Source organism: Sinocyclocheilus anshuiensis, unplaced genomic scaffold (genome assembly GCF_001515605.1).
Source record: "Sinocyclocheilus anshuiensis isolate Anshui unplaced genomic scaffold, SAMN03320099.WGS_v1.1 scaffold1065, whole genome shotgun sequence".
NCBI lineage: Eukaryota > Metazoa > Chordata > Actinopteri > Cypriniformes > Cyprinidae > Sinocyclocheilus > Sinocyclocheilus anshuiensis.
Window position 1 is genome coordinate 95,843 of NW_015555804.1, and position 22,338 is coordinate 118,180.

Consider the following 22,338-nt stretch of genomic DNA (forward strand, 5'->3'; position numbering starts at 1 on the left):
AATATATTATAATATTTAGATTTATATTTTTATACAAATTAAATTCAATGAAATAAATGATCTGAAGAAAGGAAATGATGTTACACATGAAATACCAATAGAGTAACTCACCAAAAACCTCCTAGATTATCAAAAATCCTTTGCTCTTGAGGAAGTGCTTGGCAGACCTGAAAGTCAGCAGACTCTCTTTCTGTCTAGTGGTGAAAACATTTATTTGGCTTGGCAAAACATGGCAAAAACATATTTTGCTTGGCACAAAAACTAACAGGAAATAAGAAACCCTTTCCACAGGACAATAAGTTATCCAAACGAACATGAGGAAAAATATAACCTTTGACCATTTCACATGAGACATGTCAATGATATATTACTTAATGGAGGAAAATTAAATGAAATCTTTACATATTTTACAGGAGCTCAATTCCAGTCATAATACCGCAGTGTAAGGAGCGAAAGGGAGAAGAGCGCCTTCTACTGTCCGTTTACAGTATGACGAGGAGCTGAGAAAGGTGCATTTTATCTTGCTGTGGCAGGTCATTATGAGCTGTCTCTGTGGAATGTGACCATAGTTCAGTCTCTGGTGGCACAGATTGATGATGTAAACTGCCAGACCTCAGCATGCTTTAAATGCATCACAGTCTTGTAGGAACACCTGGGTTTAAACAACAGACTATCCTATGAATGGAGCAAAGCTGTTGACCTTGGTGGACTTAACCGACCAAAACATACATTTTTCTGTGAGTTAGACTTTATATTATATTATTATCAAGATTTAAGTTATGAAAACTTAGGTATTGAGTTGGCCGTTTTTACATTTTAAAGTGGTTGATCTAACAGACAAACTAAGTGTAGAGTCCACGAACGAGGTCTGTTTATTCAGCCTATAGTGAAAGTCAATGAGGATTCAGATGTCATTCATCAAGCCCATTAAAACAAACACACACACTATCACATATCCCACCTAACACATGTCTTGTGCCCTAGTGACCAGGGAGCAAACCTGAAAGGTCAAAGGTAATCTGTTGAGCTATTTGTCTGATTTATGGGCTGTCTGAGGAAGCCTTATGGTGAAAGATGAACTCAAAACAGGAACGAGTGTCACAACAAACTGAAGTGTTAATGGCTAGATTTAGTGATGGTGAAAGGAAGAGGGCGGTAGTTAGGTTCTGATAAATGGATGGATTATATGTTTTATTAATTTTGCTTGAAGACTGCATGTAGCTATAAAGTAATCTATTTGACCAAAAATGTAAATGCTGTTGTTATTTTTATTAATTTATTTGTTAAATAATTGTTCAAACTACAGGATGTCAAGCTCATACAAAAAAAAAAAAATTTATCCCCTTTAATCAGTTTTTTTTTTTTTTACTGGAAGTACTAAAATAACTAAAATTAAATAAATTAAAACTAATAAATAAAAATTAAAAACTATATAAATATTTAAAAATAAAAACCTAAAAACTAAAACTACCAAGACTATAAGACTTTAACTAAAATGAATAAAAATAAAAGCTAATTCAATATATGAACAAAAACTCTAATATAGTATATCAATGACATTAAAATAACACTGGTTCAGGGTCCCCTAAGGTGACACAAAATTTAAGAAGGAACAAGAATGATTTTACAAAATACTGTGAAATTAAAATTCTTAACTTTAAATATTTAATATGTTTAACACAATTTTTATAATATCTTGAAACACTATATATAGTGAAAAGCACTATATGTGACCCTGGACCACAAAACCAGTCTCAAGTCATTGAGGTATATTTGTAGCAATAGCCAAAAATACATTGTATGGGTCAAAATTATAGAATTTTCTTTTACGCCAAAAAATCATTAGGATATTAAGTAAAGATCATGTTCCATGAAGATATTTTGTAAATTTCCTACTGTAAATATATTAAAACTTAATTTTTGATTAGTAATATGCATTGCTAAGAACTTCATTTGGACAACTTTAAAGGCAATTTTCTCAATATTTTGATTTTTGTTAGTAGTTGTATCTCAGCCAAATATTGTCCTATCCTAACAAACCATACATCAATGGAAAGCTTATTCATTCAGCTTTCAGATGATGTATACATCTCAATTTCGAAAAATTGACCCTTATGACTGGTTTTGTGGTCCAGGGTCACATATGTAATGTGTTGTGCTATTTAAAGCACACAACAAAGGAGTATTATCCAAAAATAGTCTTTTAATTATAAATCCACAAGGAATACACACAGGAGAATCGCAGGAGCAAACGTAACACACACAATGATAAAGTAACCAGCAACGACTGAACAGAACAGGGAGTTTAAATAAGAGACTAAGGAATGAATAACAACTGCAAATCATAAGTAACCATATAAACAAATCAGGACTGAACAGAAACTAGGGCAACGGAACTAAACAAGGCAGGAGAACAGGAACAGAGAGAAACACAACCAAAAGTCCATAACTGTAACACTATACAAATTAATCTAAATTGAACTGATATTAAACAAATATGTATCTTCAGGTTTAAACTGTACTATATCTAATAATCCTCCAATAATGAGTAGAAAAAATATACACGTAACACCTCATATAAAAATAAAACCTCATATAAAATACTGTATTTATATTAAGATTATTTATAGAATAAAATGTTATTTGTCACTGTCAAATTATTTTGACAGTGACAATATCAAATTATTTAATTTTTTAAAACAACATTTTCTTCGTAATATCACATTTAATAAATGAGTCTTTGCACATAGAAAAATATATAACTGCCATTCTTAATAAACAATGCAGCAATGCCCAAGTGCATTGCTTAACCGCATGGTGGCAGTATTAGTCTTTATGTGAGTGCTGACTAAAATCTGGTGCTGCAGTCATAAAATTAGCAGTGAGTGAATGTAGATCAAATATGCATGATGTGTATGGGGTTGTGTGTCAGCATGTAGTTCAATAAATAGGTGCATTATTTTAGTGACAAAAAGTCTTCAATTAAACATGGCCTGGAAGAAAATCACTTGGCATGTCCTGCAAAAAAAGCAGATTACAACCTAACAAAAGCAGCATACAGATAAAAATTTGTGCTAAAATTGTTTTGGGTGATTTTCTAGGGAGGGAAACAAAGATGGATTCTTTTGGTACCATTGTGCTACATGATTTAAATCAATTAAAATATTCAAACCAGCTTCAGTCTAACCAAAGCCAGATCCTTGTTTAAATAAAGCAGGCCCCAAGGATACTCCAAATTGGATTACATGTCAGATAACCTTTGTCTTTGTGAAAAGAGAGAAACGTATCCATAGTGGCAAAATCCCTGCCTGGCACGTTAGCAAGTCAAATGAGCCCGTGGTGCATATGCTAATGACACTTTTGATTTGCTCACGTCCTGCTCAGCGTATGTAAATGCTCTTGTTTGATAGAGAAATGAGCCATGTACATCTGGGTGAAACTGGTGGGGAAGAGCAGTGTTGTGTTAGAGCTACCCTAAGGCGTTGGACGGTCTCCCAGTTCAGTGCTTGTAAACAGATTACAGACAGTCCGTTTTCCACTAACATCTTCATTATTACACAAAGACAATTTGGATGATTTCAATTAAACAGATGTGCTTTATTTGACTGCTGTTCCTTTTGTTGCTCGCAATTAACGTCATTAACGCTGTCATCAACACCATCTTCGCTTATGATTATTTATATATCATATTTTTTGGTAGTGTGATATAATCGTGATACCAGTGTTTTTAAAGGGATAAGACATTTATCTTATTCACCGGAAGCAGTTTTTAAAAATGAAGGGAGTTACTGAAGTCAACAACAGTCAACGATTCCCCCCCCCCAAATTTGCAAATTTGCTAATTTTTGCATTTTTAAAGAAATGTAAATATTTTGTTTTCTAATCAAGAATATCCTTGGATGATTTATCACACACACACACAGACAATTCTCGAAAAAATAAAATAAAATAAAATAAAGACGGGATATGAGATGATGAACATTTAAATTAAATATTTAAATAAATAATATTTCATATAAACACAACCACTACCATTCAAGTTTTTTTTAAAGTCTATTGGTTCACCAAGGCTGCATTTATTTGATGAAAAATACAGCAAATACAGTAATACTGTGAAATAGGCTATTATTACAATTTAAAATAACTATTTTCCACTGGAATATATTGTAAAATGTAATTTATTCCCATGATTCAAAGCAAAAATTTCAACAGTCATTACACCAGTTTTCAGTGATCCTTCAGAAACCGTTCTAATATGCTGATTTGCTGCTCAAGAAACATTTCTTTTTATCATGACTGTTGAAATGGTTGTTCTTAATGTTTTTGTGGAAACAGTGTTTTTTCCCAGCATTCTTTGATGAATAGAAAGTTCAAAAGAACGCCATTTATTTGAAATATTATTTTTTCCAATTCTTTTGTAACATTTTACTGTCAATTTGATCAATTTAACGCACACACACACACACACACACACACACACAAACACACACACACTATATGAACAAACTTTTAGCTGATAATAAAATGCTACAGGATATTGAAAGTGTGCTAATGTGTATAAAACAGAAAAATGAGTGTTGGGTGTCAGTAGAGATAGATTTTAGGGAGCAAGAATCACACAATGAAGATCTTTTGACCTTTTATCAATAGCAGTGTCTGCCAATTTGGACCACTTCAAATCTGCCCTAGCTCTTGTAGAGAAGCACTTGTCAGAGTATTAAAATGACGGCTATTCCCTTTGGTCCCAATCATGGGATAACAAGCCACAACCGACTTTTGCGTAAACTGGCCTTTGGTCAAAATTACATTAAGGAGATTCTCGGCTCAAAACTGCATTTTAAGCACAGCTTTATTACATTTTAGGCCACTGACACCCAAGGGAAACTTGGAAAAATTCCTCAGCATTATATTGGTTAACCAATGCATTAGGATGCCCCGGTTAGTATTGATGCAAGAGGCTCTCAGGGGGTCTTGTACGTGTCCTGAGGGCAGCATGTGATTAATACATCCGACACTACAAGAAAACACATGGAGCTTTTCATTTATAGACCACTCTAGGGCATTGTTAGCCTCTTGTGTGTATAATTGTCCAATGCCAGTCTGTCCATCATAAAAGAGCAGTGGAGAGTCCAGAAGGAGAAGAAGAGCAATGAGAGATGGCGATGGATGACACGACAAGGAGGCTGGAGGGAGGGTCTGTGGTGGGTCTCTATTGAGTTAGAATATTAATTAAATGTATTAAACAAACATGGCAAAGGAACGAGGAGGCTGCACGCCATCTGCCGTCTGTGGTAGAAGTTGGGGCGGGGGGAGGGGGGCTCTCTGAGGAGGAGTCGTGCCCGTCGCTAGTTTAGCTTCAGTGGCACACACAGATGGGCTCCCGCATCTCCAGGGAAAGGCCTACAGACCCTCTCCGCCTCAAGCCCTTTTTCTGTGCCGAAAGATGCAAGAAAAGATGTGCCCATGGGTTGGAGAGAGAGATGGGAGGAGAATGGAGCTGGAAAAGACTTCAGTCTCTGTTCAAGCAGCACTTACACCTGACCCAGCTGTGGATGGGGGTAACGCATGCGTGTTTGTCTAGTATATCCTCAGAATTAAAAATTTAAAATAGCAGTTTATGAATTTCTCACAAAATAACAAACTTAAATTGGTCCTGAAAACTAGTTGGACCCTTCAGTCACACTTAAAAATTTGCTTAAGTATAATGCAAAGATATAAAGATTTTAAGTTTTATCTTTAACTAAAACTATTAAAATGTTGTTGTTTTTTTGTCAATTAAAATATAACTGAAATAAAATATAAATATTAGATGAAATGATTAAAATTCAGTTAAGAAAATTTTCAACTAAAATTAGAAAAGTTGACTAAATTAAGTACTGAAATTACTAAAACTGAAATAAAAACATGAATGGTAATATTTTAAAAAATCTAATAAAATAACATAGCTAATAAAGCTTGAACAAAAGTTAAAATGTAAACTGAAAATATGAAAAATAAAAGCAAAATTCAAAATATTAATAAATACTATAATATATATATAAATAATATTAAAGTATCACTGAGAATTTAACATCAGCAAGATAGCAGCTGTTCTGTATATTAGTAAGTAATCAATTCAAATATGAATGTTATATTGATTTATTATACAACAGTTCAATACCCAAGTTAAAATATTGAGAAACTTGCATTTTAGGCACAATATTTCCCATCTATTTCTATATTTATGTCATAACTTTCCATTGCACGACTCCAAGCAACACACAGTAGTGGCATTCTTGAATGAATCAGTGTATTTGAATGAATCGGTTGAGTAAATGACGCAATGACTCACTGGATCGCTAATTGGATCGCTCCTGAAAGAATCAGCATTGTCCCCTGTAAAGACAATGAACTAGCTTTTTGAACGCATCTGTTGATGAACGTCTCACTCATAAGTCATTTACAGTGAAAGAGTACTGAAAATCCCTGTAACTATAGCCTACACAGACTGACAGTGTGTCTGGAACACACAAACACAGCAATATCAGATTTGAACTGTCTGGTGCAGAAAATACTTTTAACAGTATTTTAAAGAAATACAGTTTTTCAAGCAAATTATTTTTACAAAAATTTTGTTAGGTTTTTCACACATGACTTCACACATCCACTAACCAGCTAAGAAAAGTGAAGTCAGTTCTGAGGAAAAAGCCATTTTTGCAGATGCCACTTGTTTTGATATTTTATGACATTCAGACAATTTTAAGTCTTGCTTTGGTACCCAAAAGTGTCCAAATACTTTTTGGGGCCACTTTACATTAAGCTAACAGTGTAGCAACAAAATTGCAGTGCAATTTCCAATTCAAGAACTACTTGAATTGAATCGCTCTGTGAAGCTCCAAAGCCAGCTTATCCTCCTGGCCTCTGCCAGTCAACGAAGACATTTATTATACACTTATTCATTAGCACTGACACCTGATGCCAATCTTTTGTTGAGTCTTTAAAAAAATAGGTGACTGCAAGATGAATTACGAGTCCTCAACAGGAAACCTGTGATCTATGCTCACTTTCACTTAAAGGTAATTATGCTTCATGTCAGATATAATTTCCCAGGCCTAATTTTCAACCCACAGATGGATCTAATGGGTCTTCATTTGATGTCCTTGTACATCTTATTGCAGTTTGAATTAGTGTTGTCAAGGGACCAAAGTTGAGGTTTCTTCCTTCTAAATCGGAGAAGGTTAAAACCGGTATCTTCAGTCAGACTTTCGTCTTATTTCAACAGAATTTCAGAGTTTAAGGACTGACTATTTGATGGGCTTCATGATCCAGTTCTAGCCAGTAAAAATGTCAGTGGTAAAAGCTTAGGGTGCATTAGATAAAGCCTTCAAATTAAAAACGAGATCTTCATTGAAAGGTACTTAAAAGTACGCTAGCAAAAGCTGAACTCAGAACCCAAAACAATTGCCATGTAATTACTTATCAGACATGGGAATTTAGCAAACTCAATTTTCTCCCTCAGCCAATCTTCCTCGTGTGCTCTAATACAGTGAATCTCAACCTTTTGGCATACCGGACCCCAGTCCAATTCAGAACCATCCTCAAGGACCCCCAGAACAAAATTGACTCGTATCATTTGTGTCTTTGTGAGGACCAAATGCAGTCAAGTATAATTCAAGTTAGCTGACTTGTCCAGTATTTGGCCATATCATCAGCCATATTGGATTTTTCTTTCATGGGAACATGTCATGTCAAAATATACAACATTTATACAAAAATTCATACTTTATACGGACCCCCTGGCTTATGTCAAGGACCACTAGGGGTCCACGGACCCCTGGTTGAGAAACACTGCTCTAATACACTGTCTTATAGAGTTTCATGTCACTGCTAGCAGAGAACGCCAGAGCCATGACAAAATGACACTGAGACGTCGTTAGTTTCATTTAGAATAACACCGAACAAAAGCAAGCATTTAGCTGGGTTATCACCTTCTTGTGTCACTTCACATAATGCCAAACGTCATTCAAATCACAGCAATTCCTGCTCAACCATTCATACGCACATCCAGCACAGCTAATGTTAGCATTGTGTACATTACTCAGATTCAAAAACACACACACCGCTGTCTCTTATTATTGCAATCCACATTCCGGCCCTAATGGCATGTGAGGAAAATAAGCGTGACATGCAGCAACATATAATGATACGTAGATGAGTTGGAGACCACATCTTGATAGACAGGACATGGAATGGAAGGGAAAATGAAGTCCCTCTCGCTAAAGTCAGAATTCTTCCTCCCTGATTACCATAGTCCAAAATGTAGGAAAACAAATTGGCAGATGTGAGAAAACATTAGATGTATTGGCTTATAGAATGCTTTGACCTCAAAAAAACAAGTTCTTATCCACAGGAGTAGAGGATCTAAGCCCAATTCCATCCCCCTCATTATCAAAAAAAAATATTTAAAATTGAGAGGAAACACAAGGTTTATGTATTATGCACTGCATAACATCAGAACAAACCAGAGCTCTCTGTGAGATATGTTAAATATATTAGGCTAAATATTTTCACTGCCATTAATAGCTACACTATCAAGGTTTGGAAACAAGTGACACTGTAAACAGCTGAACGAGTGTTACTAATTTATTACGTCATTACGTAACCATGCAATGACTTTAGTAGTTAAGTGGAGAACCATATGTAGGCTACAAGAGAAGTCCAAATCCCATATGAAATACTTTTATGAATCAGTTATTTTTAGTGAATCACAAACAAGTATGAAATGATTGGAGCAGTCTCTCAATTAATTTGATTTACTTTCTTAATCATGTCAGACTAAATTAATCAAGAACAGACTTGCTGTTAATATGACAATGAGCAATTAAATATAGCCACATTATGAGTTTTGTTGGTGATATTTTACAAAAAGTAAAAGATTGAATAATGTTAGCATATAATTTTTTTAAAGGGGTCATATGATGCGATTTCATGTTTTCCTTTGTCTTTGGAGTGTTAAAAGCTGTTCGTGCATACAGAAGATCAATAAAGTCGCAAAGATTAAAGTCTCAAACCCAAAAAGATATTCTTTATAAAAGTGAACACTCAGCCAAGCCTTCCTAAAACGCCTAGTTCAAACACGCCCCCGCATATCTACATCACTGTGTGGGAAGATTTGCATAACACCGCCCAAATGTTTTTTTAGCAACGTCATATGACCCCTTTAATTTTAAAATGTAATAGGCCTAATTAGTCCCAAATATTCCTTTTTCGAATTCAAAAGAATCATCAAGTAGGAACTGGAATTGTTAAATTCCTTACAACCCTGTAAATAATAAATAATGACAGAATTTGTTTTTGCTATAGGCTACTACCCCTTTAAGTTGACGTTACAATATTTCATTTTGAGGGTTTGACACATTCGTCCTTCATTAAAACAGATGAAAAACATCTTTGTTTACTTGGTAGGATGAACAGATTAAGCAGTTACATGTATGAGAACGTCCCAGTTTGCGTGATCAAATGAATGAATTCAGTTACTGCATCACTGAACATCAAAAGCATATTTCTGAATTCTCGTTTACTATGATGTCACAACCTCCTCCATCTGTGTGTTTTTTTTTCTCCTAAGCAGGTGAATTGGTTTCAGCAACTACTGAGGCAGAAAGGTAATCCCATATAGTCAGTAATTTACAATAATTCAGGACGAATGCACATTTCCTTTTCATTATGCTCGTGGATAACAAACACTTCTTTCAAGTGCTGAATAATTCATAATTCTAATTTGTTGGCGGCGGCAAAGGAGTAACAGTGTCAGGGTTGCTGGGGACACAATGGTAAACGGTCAGGCCTATCGGCTGACCGGCGCTCAGTGTAAATCAACACCACAGAGGAAAAGATGTGGTAATGAGGGCCATTTCTCTTTCCAAACAGGAGCAAAGGACTTATTAGGCCTAATTTTCAAGGATGTACAGAAAACACGGCAGGGTGTCACTCCACTGAGGTGAGATCTCAGGTTCAATGGGAAACTGTCTGTTTTTTGGGGGGTGGAGGGGCTCACTTGAGACATGATATTAGCTGGATAAGGAAAACGGTTTAATGAAGGACAGAGGTCAATGAAATCTGCCAACCTCCTCCGTTACCCCAATTACTGACATATCCTCTGTGGCCGCTCCTGGCCAAGGATGCTTATTAAGCCACTATTTGTCAGAGATTAGATAAAGTAGCTGTCAGTCATGTGAGCGGACATCCTTTTGGCTTCAGAAAGAACCCCCTGAAGATGAAAGACAAAGCACTGACAGCCCCTTTGATATGACTGCAGATGATCGTATAATTGGAGCGCCACAGAGACACTCAAGGACTGAGTGACAGCAGTTACCAAAGCTCAGAGCATATGGAGGGATTTCGTGGTTGAGATGAATGGAGAAAAGTAGCTATAAGGAAATAAATAACGATAATTGAAAAATAAATATCTGTCCCTCCTTTAATTGTGACAAAAAAAACCCACTTATTGCAAATTAACTGGTTCTAACTCCACACTTCTTTAACCCTCTTCATGGCTTTTCACACCATGCTTAGCCCTTGGCTTCTAACCCTTAGTAAAGTAATGTTTCACACTTCTATTTCTGAAAGCCAGTTAGCACTCTGGCTTATAAAACCATATTCCATTGTAGGGTTTACAACACTAGCGGTTAACAGTGCTAAAGGTATTCAACTTTGCAGTGTTAGAACAGCACAGAGTTGTTTATCAACCAATTAGAAACTAAACAGTGACTTCATTAAATAAGTTCATAAATATGCAAATAATAATGCTAACCCAGATTTAACAAATATACAGTGTGCATTTTAACCCAGGATAAATTATGGCTTGTGTGAAAAAGTTTTGAATTTAACTGAAATTAATGCCTTTGAATTTGAACTGGATTTGCACAAGATGCAGTGGTTATGGCCTAACGGTTAGAGAGTCGGACTCTAGACAGACAGACAAGACATATAGACAGATAGACAGACAGATAGATATTTTTGTAGGCCAGGGTGGAACACAGTCGAACATTTCATTTCCCAGAATGCATAGCCTGACTAGAATCTGTCATTCAAATTCAAACTCTTGCTATGTTCCTCATCCTTCTTCAATGCGGCACAAGACAAACAAAATCAGTGCCGGCCCGGCCTCCTCATTCTCCACCTGGAACCAGATGCCCCTTTGGCACATCTCTCACGCCCCCAGTGCTCGACGAGTGCCAGCATGTGAAATCTCAGGTGACAGTCACCTGGAAGCCTCTCAGCCTCATAACAGCTGTAGGGCCTTGATTGCCTGCCTCGCCCATGTCGGCCCCGAGCCGCCCACCGGGTCTCTCTCACATCAATCGGCTGTCAATTCCTCTCAGCCTTTACCAGAAGGCACTCAAGCAGCGAGAATGAGAGGCAGGAAGGGAAACACGGGGGAAAAGGCTGGGGGGAGGGGGATGAGCAGGAGAGAAAGTAGCGGTCGCACTGGCACGAAGGAGAAATAAGAGGTGCGGGGAGAGGGCGGCGGTCGCTTGCCAATGGTTCAAATTAATTGCTACATAAGGAAAAATGGGGAGATAATTATTTCTGCTTTCCTGTCAGAGCTGGAGGGGAGATGACCTCATTAACTTGCAGCTTGTACACAATTCAATTACCGAGATATGGAAAATGCATTTTTGATTACTTTGGTGGCTGGGGCTCCATTCATCTCCATTTCTGTCCTCTATGGGTGCCATGAGGAAGTGTGTGTGTGTGTGTGTGTGACTGAGACAGAGGGCTGCGTGCTCACTGACACTCGTGTCTGAAGCACTTTGCATGGGTATATGTTGGGATGCCTTAAGTGGCCTTGCTAGATTATGGCACTTCCCCTAATTCATCACTCATTGTAAAGGAGAGAGATAAATGTGGCTTCATGCTTAAACCTGCAGTTCCTGTTTGTTCTTCTGCTCTCCATGTATGAGCAGACGGGCCATTCCTACTATTCCTAACACATTTTCACGTCCTCATCTTGTCTTAACATATTGAATAAAAACTGACAAGTACAAAAAAAAATCACATTAGCTTAATTATAATTACTGGTTTTGAATTTTAAATAACTCGACTTTGGTTTGAGTGGATGTTGCCCACATAAACTTTTATCATTAAAAACTGGCTATTTATTAAAAAAATATTCAAGGTGTTTATAAATAAGGTGTTTGTTTGTTTGTTTGTTTGTTTGTTTGTTTATTTTAGTTTTTATTGTAATTTCCACCCTGTTAATATTTTGTAAAATATAAAATACAGTTTCTTCATGGTGTCATCTTCTAGAACGTAACATCATTTTGGTAGGAAAACAACAGCACAAAAATCTGTACTGTAAGTATTAGCAATTCATTTGATGAACTGACTCTTAATGGATTTTATCACTCTGAAATATGATGTCCTGTTTGATAAAATTACAGATCTTGAAAAATAATTTTCTATTTGCAATATTTCAAATAAACTGTTTTTAAAACTATTCCTCTAAAAATATCTTTCAGAATATTATTATAATATTATTACAATAAATATGAAAATATTTTTTAAATAAAAATATTTTTTTTTATTGTTATTTTAATTCTGTTACTCTTTTGTAAAATCGTTTGTAAAAAAAAAATGTGGGAAAAAAATCAGTATAAACATCTGTAAGTAGTATCTGTAAAAGAATTTGTGACAATTAATGGTTTTAATCACTCTAAAATATTTTCCAATCCCTTTAACCAAAAAAAAAAGAAAAAAAGTTCCTTTATGATGTCATTCTCACAGAAGTGACATCATTTTTTCTTTTTTTAAACAACAGCATAAACAGGTCCATTACACAAGATACTGTAACCATTCTGTAGTGAAAAAGCATCTTTCTCTATTGACGGTCATTTCAATGTATTCAAATCCAAGCATATTTATTATTTAAACTTATGGAGTTTAAAAGGTACAGTACTGCATGACTGACCCAGACCAGGAGGATAAAACATCAAAAGATTAAAAAAAAGACACATCTGTACTTCATAGCTTCATAAACTCCCATCTGAAGATACATGAGGAACATGGGGGGAGAGCAAGGACTCAGCTCTGCCCTTATCTCTTCTCTGCTCGCTTCAAACATCCAGCCAATAAAACAAAGCAGCACTTCTGGTCTGGATAAACAAAAGACTAGTGCGGTGACACAGTCTAGTGAATTATAATGCTGAATAGCAGCTTACAGCAGAGAAACACATCTGTGCATTCAGTTTGCTTGACTGCATCGCTCATGTGTTTGCCTATGGGCTAAAACCCAGTTCTGTTGTATGAAACTGTGTATGTTATATGGTCAGTGTAGTCAGGGAGAGTGCGAAACAGAGACATTTAATTGTCAACCTAAATTGTTGAGGTAGCTGAGCATAAAGGGGTCATATGACGTTGCTAAAAAGAACATTATTTTGTGTATTTGGTGTAATGCAATGTGTTTTAAGGTTAAAAAAAAACATTATTTTCCATATAATGTACATTATTGTTTCTCCTCTATGCCCCGCCTTTCTGAAACGTGTCGAACAAACAACAAGCCTACTCTACACTGCTCAAAACTCGCATTTGAATCATCAGTGGAAAATTATTTAAATATAAAAAACGTACTTGCAGGCTGTGAGTCAGAAGCGCCAGACTGTCCTTGCAAAGTTGGAACTGCCCAACTTTATAGAAACAGCCTTTGTGCCACAGCATACGCATTGTAGGCTACTCGTTCAGGAAACAGTCCTCATCCGCCATAAAATGCGCAGCACATTTGGGTTGAACTGTTCTGGAACAGTGTTGCAAATACAACTTAACCACTGATTTCTAGTTGTGTCCTCTTTTGGAAGGACAAACAAAGTAGTTTCGCTTTCACAACGAAACACACAGCGACTCCACAACATGATGGGCGGCGGCAACAGCGAGAATAAAAATTATGCCTTCTTTCTTTGCGTGAACATTTGGGTGGCGTTATGCAAATATTCCCACATCGTGACGTAGACATGTGGGGGCGTGTTAGGAAAGGAAAAATTGAAATCGCATCATATGACCCCTTTAAATAAGCCAGATAACAGCCCAAACATGACGTTCTAGAGAGTAAACATCGCAAAAATGTCCAATTGCACAAATGCGTTTTCTCTAGTTGTATGTTGCTTTCAAACATGTAGTTCAAAACCCTCTTAAATATTTATTTATTTATTTTAAATAATATACATTTATTTATTTTTTTTTAGAATATCCTATTTTTGTAATAGTTGTTGGGTGAACAAGTGAAATGTCAGGTCGTGGCAAGTCGTCGTGTTTTATCAGTCATCAATTTATACAATTTATTAATTACAATATTCATTGGCTAAAACAGCGGTTTGATTTTTTTAGTTTCTATGGTAGCTTTTCCATTTTCAATTTTCATAGTTTCATGAATCACTTAACTTCCTAATTGTTTTACTATTAAATCTTGCTTTAAAAAGGCTATTTAATGTCAGGTTCCATACACTGTGACAACTTACCCCATATAGTATATCACGACAGGGGCATGTTGTCACAATAGATATACTGTAGTTTTTTCACGTGACAACTAGCTCAGATCTCTCTTATAATACAGAATCTCAAATTCACATACATACTAAATAGTTTTTTGTTAGCAAATAGCCACGAAGCTTGGCATTGACACCGCAAATTCCTTATAATAAGTCACCTCAGATAATCAGTCCAACTTGAATAGAAATCTGCAGCCCAATACTATATTCTTAAATAATACATGGGCATTACTGTGTCCTATTACCTCTGTGATAGTCAGTGGTGCCCATCTATGTATAGAAATAGATCATAACAGAGCTCAGCGGTCTGTGAACAGAACGAGACAGTCAGACTTCAATTACAATACTTATTTGGATATGCATGAAGGAAAACTAGAGAGAGCCACATTGTTTTACCCGAACACAAAATATGCAAACTCCAGCAGAAGCAGATTAACATGGCCTTTTGGAAATGCCACAGCCGTTGTTATTTTTAGTTCCAATCCTGTATTAATAACACCATGACACATTATCTACAGCAGACAGGATGGGGTTTACCTGACCTCATATCAGGAGATTAAACTGGATGTCTGTCAGCCAACAATTTACACTAGTGAGCCAGGGACGAGCAATGTGAAAGTCACTCAAGGGTAAAATCTACTGTAAAAATGAATCTGTGAGGGGTATTCAGTGGTGAGTTGAGTTGCATAAACATGTGCCAGTCAATCTTGCTTGTGCCATCAGCTAAATTTGGTTGTCAGTTCACCTTTTAGTGCTTAATTCGGTTCTTTACACAGACAGTTCAGTAATTTTACAGGTGTGACAATCCCATTCTACAACCGAATTATCTCCCGAAAAGTTCAGGTAGCGAGAACCTCATTGACAAAAAAATTCTATGCACAGTGTACAGAAACAAACTGAAAAACTAGTTGTTAATGATGTATTTGAATGTATCAGAGTTTTTTAAAGTATTTCAGGTACGGAACGTTGCTATAGTTACCATGGTGTCAATCATCACAATTTCCAGACTGAATTTTTTTGTACACAAATGAAATTATAATTTAGGGATTCACTCCTGTATTTAAATACAACTGTCACTCCTGAAACTGTACAGTGTGTAAACGTGCTACTTCCTTACAATTAATTATGTCATTCGTTCAGTTGTGACTGGTTTCATAAAAATAGGTTGGAAAACTCGATCAATAAATTCACCATCCGAAATGAGACACTCCTGGAGCTCCCTGTGGCACTCAGTCAGTCAGTTTTTGATCTAAGCTCAAAAACGGACTGATTTCAATAATAAGTTCAAAACAATTTGACATCTCTTTGTTCTTTATAACTCAAATTTCCTCCACACCATGCATAAACAATATTTTTGTGGCACCTGCACAGACGAGCTGAGGCTGTACTACAGATTTTATTAATATTTCGGATTAGTTTTAATTTTCATATTTTGTGTTTTCATTTGGATTTTAGTAATATTACTGTGTTTGTCATTTTTAATAGTTTTTGTTTTGTTTTTAAATGTATGTCTATATCATTTTTATTCATTTTTATTTAAGTTTTAGTTATTTTTGTACATCAAGTTCAACAAAATGAAAATGAGAAATTTTGCTGTGGCAACTACCTGAAAAAAGTAAATAATAAATATATATTGTGATATTTATAGTTTTATTATATATAATAAATATAATAAATTAATTATATATACAATAATCTTTTTTAATTATTATTATTTTACACAAAGTAGAAAGTCATTCTGAACAAGTATTTGGATTTCAACTGTATTTGGAACTGAAATTCCATTCTGCATGCATGAGTCTAAAAACTGCTGTACAACAATTATAATACGTTATAAATATACTACATAAACCTATATTGCAGGACGCCCTAAACAGACCATAGAGAGGGGTTACGAAGGTACTGGTTATGAAAACTTGCCCTGGTATGTATCACTCAAAGGGCACATGTAGGCCATCCATAGCCGGGCATCTGCCACCCCTCTTTGGCCTTGCCGGGAGATATCGGCCTGGATCAGAAAGAGAAAGAAAAACAGAGAATAAAAGACTGTAATAGGATTACATCTGTTAACATCATGAAGATAAGAGTTTGAGCAGGGGGCTGAGCTCAAGGGGACCCCTCCCCCAGTCTCATCTCTCCTGCCTGCTCCCTCCATCCTTGCCAAAGGGAAGCAGACACAGAGAGAGAGGCATGAAGCCTTCAGGCAGTAGCATCATGTGTGCTTTACTGCGACAAAAGCCTGTCTTGGAACAGAGAGAGAGAGAGAACGAGAACGAGAGAGCTGGTCTCCTGAGACTAGTCAGATCCCTGAGCTCATTGTCATGCAGACTTAATGAAAATGTTTGGCTTGCTCTCTTAATTAAAGATCATTTCCATTTGGAAATCATGTGATCCATACACGCAAAGAGCTCTCAGAAAATCATCCTTTAATGGCATTAATATCTGATCATTTAATGTCCTGTGTAATTATTCAGCTCTTTCAGTCTAGCTAGTGAACAAACAAGTTTTTTTTTCTATCTGTTTAACTGTAATGAAAGCCTCAGTTTTTATGCTTTGGAGTCAAAAAATTATGGATATCTATTAAGTTATGTAAAAAAACATAATTAAATCCAATTTATAGATATATGAAAAAAAAAAAAAAACAGAAAAAACAGGAGACAACTAAGATGTTTAAATTTCTATAACCAAATTAAATGAAAACAGTATATAAATATATTTTTTGCAGCTTAAGTAAAAAATGTCAATTGTCAGTTTATATATAAATGTATAAATAAATAGAATAAAAATGCAATGTGGCTTTACCAACATATAGCAAGTCATTTTGTGCATAAAAATGGAAGTTAAAAAAATCATTAAAAATGGAAATATCACAAAGAGGACCCCTGTAGACCCTCATGACAGTGTGTGAAGGTTACTAAACTAAACTAAACTAAACTAAACTAAAATAATATTATTACCTGTACTGTTTAAGCCAACTGGACAGACAGTATATATATATATAAATATGTTGGAAAAACACAATAAGTATAGAATATGTTGTGTGCACTTATATATTTTAGTATACACTCACGAGATTGATTTTCACTCACATTCTGTTTACTTAATGGTTAAACTCCTTTTATATTACATATATTATAACTTTTTTTTTTCCTTTTGTCATTTTAAACTAGATTTTCCAAAGGTTTTTCTATTTTTATCATCTTTATTTGCCACTGACACAAACGTAGAAAGACAAGAAAGACTTTTCTTTCAGGCGACATCACAATGCTGATATGCCGAATATTCAAATTAAAATGAGCACTTCTCGTTTTTGTCTGCTTAAAGCTCATTAAATAATATTGTTAAAGAAAAACAATAGCTGAGCTAATCATGCTCACCGCATGAGAGAGGAGATTTCCCAAGGGGAAAGGATATGAATTTTACCACCACGGTAATTCAGTCCGTTAATCAGCTTCTGAAAAGGCCTGGCAAATGGACGGGTGATGTAAAATCATTTTATATCAAATCAAACCCTCACTAGCATCTCTAAATTGGCTTTCTTCCCCTAAAGATGGTAAAAGTTAATTAAGCACTCAACGGGTTTATAGTGTTTAAATTAAAATATATCGCTCTCATTGTGTAGCTATCACGGGAGAAGACGCCTGGGCGACTAATGGCGGGATGAAAATGCATAATGTAAGTCTTGTTCTGCATGCCGGTGAGTTTGTGTCCCTCAAATGAGTGCCTGTCATAGCTATTTCTGGTCTATAGGAGGAGTGGAGGGCCGATGAGAGGAGAGTGACTCTGTATCAGCACAGTTTTAACCCTTATTCAAATTCATGCAGGTTATTCTGTCACACATGCATTCATTGTGAAGCACACAAACTCAAAATCAGCATATATGTGCCTTTACGATCTATATTTTCAATCTGATCCAGACCTATACAAGTGGACAGCAATTCTACAACAAAAGTGAAGAAAAACACATGCCCTTATTCGAAAGCATCTTCTGCACAGGACACTTGGGAGCCTGGGGATCCTCAGGAGTTGTGATCTCTACACGAACAAAAACACTTTTCAATTGAGCTCTAACCTGTAGTGTTTCATCCTTTCTATCCCTGATGACAGAACATGGTTCTGGATTTAGGAAACGTTAGTTGTAAAGATACTTCAAAATAATCAACTTTGATGAGGACAATAGAAGCTGTGGTTGAGAGGTCCAGTTGAAGGGATTGTTCACGCCAAAAAAGAATTTCTGTTGTTTACTCTCCCTCATGTTATTCCAAACCAATTATTTTAGACAGAATGTCTATACAATGAATGAGCACAATGACAGTGTATGGTGACCATGGACTATCAGAAATGAAATTAAACAGTGACAAAATTTTCACTTTGTAGGTGAACTACAATACGGGTTGAAAGCTGGAATAATGCTTTTTTAAATGTTGTTAAAAGAAGTCTCTTATATACACCAAAGCTGCATTTATTTGATCAAAAAATACAGTAATACTGTAAAATATTATTACAATTTAAAATAACTGTTTTCTATTTTTATATATTTTAAAATATAATTTATTCCTGTGATGGCAAAGCTGAATTTTCAGCAGTCATTACTCCAGTCTTCAGTGTCACATGATCCTTCAGAAATCATTCTTAATATAATGTATGCTGGACAGTTTCATATTTTTGTGGAAACTGTGATTTCTTTTTCTTTCTTTTTTTTCAGGATACTTTGATGAATAGAGAGTTCCATGAACAGCAATGGAAATAGAAATCTTTTGTAACATTATTAATATGACTGTTTTTACTGTATTCTTAACCAAGTAAATGCAAACTTGATCTGCATACTAGACTTCTTTAAAAAATAAATAAATAAATGGTAGTGTTTTAATTTGAAAAGTAAAAATACAGTTGCATCCTCAAGTAAAAGAATAATAAAATGATGCTATTGCTAGAACAACATCAGAGGCATGGCACGCTCATTTTCATATGTCCAAAAAATATGAGCTCGAAATTGATGATACATGTTACATTTATGTGATGCGTAAAAATTTTAATACAGAATTTCAGCATGGGTTTCACCAAAAATGAGTTTTATAGGTGAAAAGAGGTGTCTGATGTGATATGCAAATGCTGTCTAAAATAGCATTAATATAATTCAGCGGTGTGAACGCATTAATAGTTTACTCTGCAGGGCCACGAGGGGTGAGAACTGCTCTGCCTCGCTGCTGTCCGTCATTCACTCGGAGCGGGGAAATGCAAATCAATTAAGGTTAAAGATTAAGGTTAATATATGATCAGCTCTACCACATGAAATTTGTGTCTTAACAACCTCTACGCTTCTGGTAATATTATGGATGCTTAACATACAGTCTAAAATAGTGCCATATCTCAGGAATCACTTATGGGAAAGGGTTCTCTGGGCAGTGGAGATATGGAATATCGAACACTTTGTCTACACTGGAAGCAAATGATCTTCACTTGTGGTGTAAATGGGGTGTAATTGTGTACCGTATATGTGGATGGTTTGTAATTTTGCATGGCTTATTAAACAGAAAACACTAGTATCAAGTATATTTAAAGGGACAGTTCACCTAAAAATCATTTAGTCACCCTCATGATGACCTTTTTTTCTTCTTCTGTGGAACACAAAAGAAGATTTTTGAGGAATGTTTAAAAAATGATTTTGTAAATACAATGAAAGATGAGAAAATTATTTAAATATCCACACAGGTTTGGAACAACATGAAGGTGGGTACATTTTGAACTGCTCCTTTAAATCTCTAAATTAAATGTTTTTCAACTTTAGTAAATCTTTAAATGGATTATTTTATTTTATTTTATTTTATTTTATTTTATTTTATTCAAAGTAGTACAAAATATTTAAATGACAAGTTACAACCCCTTTTGTCCAATTAATCTGAATTTCCATGCTAGTCTTTGCACAAAACAGCAAAAATAATGAGAAAATGTTTTAAATTTGGTTTGGGACAACATGAAGGAGAGTAAATTCTGAACTATAAATTGTCCCTTTAAATCTATGAATCACATGTTTTCCTATTTTAAACCATTTGGATTTACTCCAGTCCAATTAGTTTAAATGGATTTGTTTGTAATTTTTTATTTATAAATCAAAGTGGTACAGACTATTTTAATGACAAATAAACCTAAAGTTAAAGCCCTTTTGAGTCTCCATGTACTAGTTTTTGCACTGAACAGCAGTTTTCCCTAATTTATGAATTCAGATCTTTGAAATGTGCTTTTAATGTGACCACATGGTGAATCTGTAATTAAAACACCTTAGTTATCAATGTGTGTAAACAGTCTCGCTCATGCCTCCCCCAGAAAATGCTTTGTAAGGACTTTCTCTCGCTTTTTTTCCCATTTAGTCAATTGACCTTGACTGTGCCAGCACATTCCTGGCAATATAACACCCTCCACCCCTCTACCTCTCTTTCTCCATCACTCGTTCCCTGATCATCCTCTCTCTGAGCTTTAAGGTCCCATCAACAAAATTATCCCCATATCCCGATTACGCCAGAAACCGGCCGATATGGAAGCTGCCACATTCAAATATTAATATTCAAATTAAAATATAATTTATTACATTATCTCGCTTCTCAGACCGACTCTGTAATTTTTATTGGAGGCACATCATTTACATAGACATTCGCATAAGACCTGTCCGCAGCCATTAAATTAGCCTCGCCTGAATAATTAGATACTCATCTTAAACTGAGAGGGCCTGTGTAAAAGATAAGCGTATGGTGAACTGTGGAAGACCTCTGTGATTCACACACACACATTCCCAATGTCATGTGACAAAGTACATATGCTCGCAGTGGAGATGTGGAAGGAAGTCCTTTAGTACTAATTAACACTGCTGGCCTGCTAACAAACACAAATGGATTACACAGTGAAATAACACAGGCCTTAGGCGTCATTAAATGAACTCACACAAATTTTATCCACAGCGCCAATGGACTGTGCTTAAATATAAGTGTACACAAAGCCCAATATAGTTTTTAGGAAAATCAGTCACTGTGACCCAAATAATACCTTGCCCAACATATCAATAGAAATGTTTTTGCCTTTTAATAAATTTCACTAATAATTTGAACGTTGACAGTTGAAAATCGTATGTTAATATAGTTATCATTTTATTTTAATAAAAACATATATACATACATACATACATATATACTTACATGCAACAAAATTAATAATCATAATAAAAAAAAAATCATAATATTTAAAGTTATAATAATTATTATTAATTAATTTTAATTCATTATTTAATTAATTACATAAATAATTGCATTGCAAATACTGGTAACACTTTAAGGTGTTCTTGTTACACATGTACTTACTATTATAATAACAATTAATTATGCATAATTACATGCAAGTAACCCTAAGCCAAACCAAATCCTTACCCTAACCATATAGTAATGTAGTTAATTAATATTACTCAGTACTTATATGTATAATTACACTGTAACAAGGACACCTTAAAATAAAGTGTAACCCAAATATTGCATGTTTTACATGTTTGTATAATTCAGGTCAAATAAATAAATAAATAAATTGTTTGTGTGTATATATACAGTACACAGTATTAATAATAATAATAATAAATATAATTTTATTTAAATAATATTATTATTTTAATATTACATATTATTATTTAATATTTAATATTATTGCAATATAGTGCGTTAAGCATTTTTATAACTCAGGTCTTATGTAATATAAATAATAAATAATTCAAATATTCTTATTAACCCTAATTTTATTTTACTGTAATAAAACAATTTATTTTCATTTATTTTAATAA

General features: G+C 34.9%; 1 long non-coding RNA gene across 1 annotated transcript; it reads left to right on the forward strand.

Moving 5' to 3' along the window:
* Window positions 1-7,015: 7,015 nt before the first annotated feature.
* On the forward strand, window positions 7,016-10,035 carry LOC107674964 (uncharacterized). Its single transcript, XR_001632564.1, has 3 exons — window positions 7,016-7,055; window positions 9,608-9,644; window positions 9,779-10,035. It is a non-coding gene; the product is annotated as an uncharacterized LOC107674964 (long non-coding RNA).
* The last annotated feature ends 12,303 nt before the right edge of the window (window positions 10,036-22,338 follow it).